At 52.6% G+C, this 7,500-nt stretch overlaps 1 protein-coding gene across 1 annotated transcript in view; it reads right to left on the bottom strand.

Moving 5' to 3' along the window:
* The window catches only part of hivep2a (HIVEP zinc finger 2a), a 104,661-nt gene that overhangs the window by 70,390 nt on the left and 26,771 nt on the right, over positions 1–7,500 (bottom strand). The window lies entirely within an intron of this gene.

Genomic DNA, 7,500 nt, shown 5'->3' with positions numbered 1-7,500 from the left:
TGTGTGTGTGTGTGTGTGTGTGTGTGTGTGTGTGTGTGTGCGTTCAGCTATTTGTTCTGCGCGTGTCGTCCAGTTCAGGCTCGCCCCCGGCCAAAGCTAAAATTATTCGGGGCTGTCCCCACGGGACGCTCGGACGGTTATGCGTTCTGTTTCATGGAAGCAACTTTTGGTTCCAGAGACATCAGGGGTATCCAGTTTAGTGTTACACACGCGCACGCACGCACAAACCACACAGTGTGTGTCAGGGTTAAGGGGGCAGCGCTGTCAATCACAGCTGACTGAGCCAAACTAACCCACCAGCCTGCACGTCACCAGCTGCTCACGGGCTGAAAAAGAATCGTGTGACTCTGTGTCTCTGTGTGGTTCTGTGTCTCTGTGTGGTTCTGTGTGACTCTGTGGTTCTGTGTGGTTCTGTGTCTCTGTGTGTCTCTGTGTGGTTCTGTGTGACTCTGTGGTTCTGTGTGGTTCTGTGTCTCTGTGTGGTTCTGTGTGACTCTGTGGTTCAGTGTGACTCTGTGGTTCTGTGTGGTTCTGTGTGACTCTGTGGTTCTGTGTGGTTCTGTGTGGTTCTGTGTGACTCTGTGGTTCTGTGTGACTCTGTGGTTCTGTGTGACTCTGTGGTTCTGTGTGACTGTGGTTCTGTGTGACTCTGTGGTTCTGTGTGGTTCTGTGGTTCTGTGTGACTCTGTGGTTCTGTGTGACTCTGTGGTTCTGTGTGGTTCTGTGTGACTCTGTGGTTCAGTGTGACTCTGTGGTTCTGTGTGGTTCTGTGTGACTCTGTGGTTCTGTGTGGTTCTGTGTGACTCTGTGGTTCTGTGTGGTTCTGTGTGGTTCTGTGTGACTCTGTGGTTCAGTGTGACTCTGTGGTTCTGTGTGGTTCTGTGTGGTTCTGTGTGACTCTGTGGTTCAGTGTGACTCTGTGGTTCTGTGTGGTTCTGTGTGACTCTGTGGTTCTGTGTGGTTCTGTGTGGTTCTGTGTGACTCTGTGGTTCAGTGTGACTCTGTGGTTCAGTGTGACTCTGTGGTTCTGTGTGGTTCTGTGTGGTTCTGTGTGACTCTGTGGTTCTGTGTGACTCTGTGGTTCTGTGTGGTTCTGTGTCTCTGTGTGGTTCTGTGTGGTTCTGTGGTTCTGTGTGACTCTGTGGTTCTGTGTGGTTCTGTGTCTCTGTGTGGTTCTGTGTGGTTCTGTGGTTCTGTGTGACTCTGTGGTTCTGTGTGACTCTGTGGTTCTGTGGTTCTGTGTGACTCTGTGGTTCTGTGGTTCTGTGTGACTCTGTGGTTCTGTGTGGTTCTGTGTGGTTCTGTGGTTCTGTGTGACTCTGTGGTTCTGTGTGACTCTGTGGTTCTGTGTGACTCTGTGGTTCTGTGTGGTTCTGTGTCTCTGTGTGGTTCTGTGTGGTTCTGTGGTTCTGTGTGACTCTGTGGTTCTGTGTGGTTCTGTGTGGTTCTGTGGTTCTGTGTGACTCTGTGGTTCTGTGTGACTCTGTGGTTCTGTGTGACTCTGTGGTTCTGTGTGGTTCTGTGTCTCTGTGTGGTTCTGTGTGGTTCTGTGGTTCTGTGTGACTCTGTGGTTCTGTGTGACTCTGTGGTTCTGTGGTTCTGTGTGGTTCTGTGGTTCTGTGTGACTCTGTGGTTCTGTGTGACTCTGTGGTTCTGTGGTTCTGTGTGACTCTGTGGTTCTGTGGTTCTGTGTGACTCTGTGGTTCTGTGTGACTCTGTGGTTCTGTGGTTCTGTGTGACTCTGTGACTCTGTGGTTCTGTGTGGTTCTGTGTGGTTCTGTGGTTCTGTGTGGTTCAGTTTGACTCTGTGGTTCAGTCTGCCAGCGCTTCATTAACTAATTACTGAGCTCGTTTATCTCATTAGGTTCTGATTGATCTGCCAGCTGATGGACTGGCAGTCGAGGTGCCCTTTGTGTGTGTGTGTGTGTGTGTCTGCTGTGCCGGAGCGGGCTAATCGATATTAACAACGCGGGGAAGAGTTTAACTGTTACGCAACCTCATTATCTGACTGCACAGTAGGGAGGAGGGGGAGGAAGGGGGGGGGGGGGGGGGGGGGGAGGGATTCCAGTGTTACACCAATGTCAGCAGAAGGGCAGCCTTCCTGTCGGCAGCAGGAAATGAGCTCAGAAAGCTCGACGCACACACACACACACACACACACACCCAAAAACACACACACACACACACACACACACCCAAAAACACACACACACACACACACACACACACACACACACACACACACACACACACACACACACACACACACACACACACACACACACACACACACACACACACACACACACACACACACACACACACACACACACACAGACGATAACATCTGCTCTTTACCCACAACTTTCATTTGATCACGACAATTATCATCAACTGTGATTATCAGGACTCGCAGACGTGACAATCACTGAGTCGATGGTTTGAACCCGGGTCTCGTGGTTATGTCCCTGGATGAAAACCTGCTTCATAATAACCTCCCTAATAAAGACGTTTCTTTATCGCCTCATGTTGGACATCAACCTGTAACACTCCTTCACTGTACGATTCCTCCTTGTGCGTGTGCGTGTACATCAACACGCTGACTGTTCCTTCTGCCTCGCGACTTCTTTTCCCATCACGTGCGTACGGAACAGAACATTCAGCCGAATCTGACTTTCATTATTTTTAACTTGTTTTTGTTTTCTCGTATTTTATATCTCGGTAACAAAAAAAACAACAACAATGAAATAAAGGAGTTCTAGTCGGCCGATGAGTCACCGCTCCGCTTCCCGACAACAACAAGGACAAACCTGATTGTTGACCAGATTTCCACGCAGGCACCCGGAAAAAAACTTAAAGCAATGTCGGGAAAAGCTTCATTAAAGCAGCGTGGGAACGTTGTTGTTCTTCCTTTAGATTCAGTCTGTTTGTCTCTGCAGGAGGATTCCACACATTCTCACCTGGGAGGCTTCGGGTTTGACCCAGGCTGTGAGAGATTTGGAAATAAGAAAATCGACCTATCTTCTATTTGCTCTACGTCTATTTCTGATCCATGTAATCGACAGAAAAAAATTCTCACAAATGTCAAGCCCGGTTTTAGGACCTTAAACACTTTCCGAGACAAAAACGAGGCTAAAGGGCCATTCCACCAATTTTGCACGTCGAGTTGTGTTCAGCTCAGCCTGACGAGAGAAGTTTGCATCTCTGCCCGGGGGGGAAGGGAGATTTCCAAAGTTTGAAAAATAACAGGGTCATAACCGGGGTTACTTCATCTTTGTCCTGTAAACGACAGGATCGCTGCGGCGCCGCTGCTTTGATTTGATATCGATTTAATACCACATATTTTGTATTATATTAAAGCAGCTGCAGCCCAGTAACTCAGCAGGAAGTTGATCTTCTTTTGAAAGCTACGTCTAATAAACTTAACCAAGCGGCGGTGCCGAGCCCCGAGTGACTTGTGATCCAGGTAAACGCCGTCACGCTTCAGTGGTTCCTCTTATTACGTTCACATTGATGAGAGAGGAGGAAGTGGAGATAAAGTTTTAATTTGAAAATTAACACACACACACACACACACACAAACACTTTTCTAGTTCCGACGGCCCGTTAACATTTAGATTTCCCTGTGACACAGCAGCTCAGTGAGGGCACGAGGAGGCCACACTGTGAACATATGGCTTCCCTCCTCAACAAACACACACACACACACACACACACACACACACACGCAACACACATGCAGCTTTCTGCATCGCCACTGCACCATCCAGGATCAAATATGCATCGAATTATATAAGAGAGACTCTTATGTAACAGACTCTATCCCCTTCTCCAAACTCAGTGTGTGTGTTTGTGTGTGCGTGTGTGTGTGTGTGTTTCACGCTGAGGTCTGTGGCTAATGAAGCCATCTTTGCAGGGGTAAAACACAGGAGCAGAGGGAGAGAAGGAGGAGGAGGAGAGAAGAGACAAATATAACTCCTCAGGCCTTGAGCAGCATCTGAGAGAGGAGAGGAGACAAGAGGAGGAGGAGAGGAGACGAGAGGAGGAGGAGAGGAGACGAGAGGAGGAGGAGACAAGAGGAGGAGGAGAGGAGACGAGAGGGGAGGAGACGAGAGGAGGAGGAGAGGAGAGGAGACGAGAGGGGAGGAGACGAGAGGAGGAGGAGAGGAGACGAGAGGGGAGGAGAGGAGAGGAGGAGGAGAGGAGACGAGAGGGGAGGAGAGGAGACGAGAGGGGAGGAGACAAGAGGAGGAGGAGAGGAGAGGAGACGAGAGGGGAGGAGACGAGAGGAGGAGGAGAGGAGACGAGAGGGGAGGAGACCAGAGGAGGAGGAGAGGAGAGGAGACGAGAGGGGAGGAGACGAGAGGAGGAGGAGAGGAGAGGAGACGAGAGGGGAGGAGACGAGAGGAGGAGGAGAGGAGACGAGAGGGGAGGAGACCAGAGGAGGAGGAGAGGAGACGAGAGGGGAGGAGACGAGAGGAGGAGGAGAGGAGAGGAGAGGAGGAGGAGACGAGACGAGAGGGGAGGAGACAAGAGGAGGAGGAGAGGAGACGAGAGGGGAGGAGACGAGAGGAGGAGGAGAGGAGAGGAGACGAGAGGGGAGGAGAGGAGACGAGAGGAGGAGGAGAGGAGACGAGAGGAGGAGGAGACAAGAGGAGGAGGAGAGGAGACGAGAGGGGAGGAGACGAGAGGAGGAGGAGAGGAGAGGAGACGAGAGGGGAGGAGACGAGAGGAGGAGGAGAGGAGACGAGAGGGGAGGAGAGGAGAGGAGGAGGAGAGGAGACGAGAGGGGAGGAGACAAGAGGAGGAGGAGAGGAGAGGAGACGAGAGGGGAGGAGACGAGAGGAGGAGGAGAGGAGACGAGAGGGGAGGAGACCAGAGGAGGAGGAGAGGAGAGGAGACGAGAGGGGAGGAGACGAGAGGAGGAGGAGAGGAGAGGAGACGAGAGGGGAGGAGACGAGAGGAGGAGGAGAGGAGACGAGAGGGGAGGAGACGAGAGGAGGAGGAGAGGAGACGAGAGGGGAGGAGACCAGAGGAGGAGGAGAGGAGACGAGAGGGGAGGAGACGAGAGGAGGAGGAGAGGAGAGGAGAGGAGGAGGAGACGAGACGAGAGGGGAGGAGACAAGAGGAGGAGGAGAGGAGACGAGAGGGGAGGAGACGAGAGGAGGAGGAGAGGAGAGGAGACGAGAGGGGAGGAGAGGAGACGAGAGGAGGAGGAGAGGAGACGAGAGGGGAGGAGAGGAGAGGAGGAGGAGACGAGACGAGAGGGGAGGAGACAAGAGGAGGAGGAGAGGAGAGGAGGAGACGAGAGGAGGAGGAGAGGAGACGAGAGGGGAGGAGAGGAGACGAGAGGGGAGGAGACAAGAGGAGGAGGAGAGGAGAGGAGGAGACGAGAGGAGGAGGAGAGGAGACGAGAGGGGAGGAGAGGAGACGAGAGGGGAGGAGACAAGAGGAGGAGGAGAGGAGACGAGAGGAGAGGAGACGAGAGGGGAGGAGAGGAGACGAGAGGGGAGGAGACAAGAGGAGGAGGAGAGGAGACAAGAGGAGGAGGAGAGGAGAGGAGGAGAGGAGACGAGAGGGGAGGAGACAAGAGGAGGAGGAGAGGAGAGGAGGAGACGAGAGGAGGAGGAGAGGAGACGAGAGGGGAGGAGAGGAGACGAGAGGGGAGGAGACAAGAGGAGGAGGAGAGGAGACGAGAGGGGAGGAGAGGAGGGGAGGAGAGGAGACGAGAGGGGAGGAGACAAGAGGAGGAGGAGAGGAGACGAGAGGGGAGGAGACGAGAGGAGGAGGAGAGGAGAGGAGACGAGAGGGGAGGAGACGAGAGGAGGAGGAGAGGAGACGAGAGGAGAGGAGACAAGAGGAGGAGGAGAGGAGACGAGAGGAGAGGAGACAAGAGGAGGAGGAGAGGAGACGAGAGGAGACGAGAGGAGACGAGAGGAGACGAGAGGGGAGGAGAGGAGGGGAGGAGGAGAGGAGACGAGAGGAGAGGAGAGGAGACGAGAGGAGACGAGAGGAGACGAGAGGGGAGGAGAGGAGACGAGAGGGGAGGAGACAAGAGGAGGAGGAGAGGAGACGAGAGGAGGAGGAGACAAGAGGAGGAGGAGAGGAGATGAGAGGGGAGGAGACGAGAGGGGAGGAGACGAGATGAGAGGGGAGGAGACAAGAGGAGGAGGAGAGGAGACGAGAGGAGAGGAGAGGAGAGGAGGAGGAGACAAGAGGAGGAGGAGAGGAGACGAGAGGAGGAGGAGACAAGAGGAGGAGGAGAGGAGATGAGAGGGGAGGAGACGAGAGGGGAGGAGACGAGATGAGAGGGGAGGAGACAAGAGGAGGAGGAGAGGAGACGAGAGGAGAGGAGAGGAGAGGAGACAAGAGGAGAGGAGAGGAGAGGAGACGAGAGGAGGAGGAGACAAGAGGAGGAGGAGAGGAGATGAGAGGGGAGGAGACGAGATGAGAGGGGAGGAGACAAGAGGAGGAGAGGAGACGAAAGGAGAGAAGTTTATAAATAAAAGACAAAAAGATGTCCAAGGAAACACACACTCACTCACAGGCAGGATGGCGTCTTTCGTCAGATTCTCCTCAGCCCGAGCACACACACACACACACACACACACACACACACACACACACACACACACACACACACACACACACACACACACACACACACACACACACACACACACACACACACACACACACACACACACACACACACACACACACACACACACACACACACACATAAACATCACACATATAGCATAGCAATCTGCCACCGGCTGGAATCCACAGCTCTGACATTTCTGCCCCGCCACAAAACCGAACGGGAAACCTTTAATGGCCTGAGGTCGCGCTGCCAGAGAGAGGGAGATAAATTACAGTGTTTGGTTTGGTGAGCGGAGCGAAAAACCAACAGGGAGAGTGACTGGGTTCATGTCTGACTTCTGTCATGTATGTAATCTGTATGTACATGAATGTGCGTCTTTGTGTGTGTGTGTGTGTGTGTGTGTGTGTGTGTGTACGTACATTTGATTTTACTGTATGTGCATTCACGACGTGCGTGTTGAAAATCACAGGGGCAAGTACGGCCGGGCGATATGTTCTTCATAAGACGACGGGTCAAAATTGAACTCCGCTCCAAACCTCCCGTCTCATGATCATCCGCCAACATTCTATTGGCCTTTAAGATGCTAACTGCAGATGATGAGCATCTCTACCTGGCATCGGGAGGTATTTCACAAACTGGTGTCCACAAAAAGTGAAGGTACGCGTTGGACAACGAAATGCGTTAAGTCGACTCGTAACGTGCTTTGAACTTTCATGCCAAGCAACCGGAATTTTTATTTTTTTTTGGGAAGAGGACATCTCCTTATTTACATTTGAGACTTATCTGAATATATTTGCATAGATATTTCTGGCCCCCTTCAGCTCTTGCGTTTAAAAAAAAAAAATGATCCCGCGGGGAATTAGATAGACGGAGCACAGAGCAAATGAAAAAAA

The sequence above is a fragment of the Scophthalmus maximus genome, chromosome 18 (genome assembly GCF_022379125.1).
Source record: "Scophthalmus maximus strain ysfricsl-2021 chromosome 18, ASM2237912v1, whole genome shotgun sequence".
NCBI classification, from domain to species: Eukaryota; Metazoa; Chordata; class Actinopteri; order Pleuronectiformes; family Scophthalmidae; genus Scophthalmus; species Scophthalmus maximus.
This window is presented reverse-complemented; position numbering and strand designations above follow the sequence as displayed.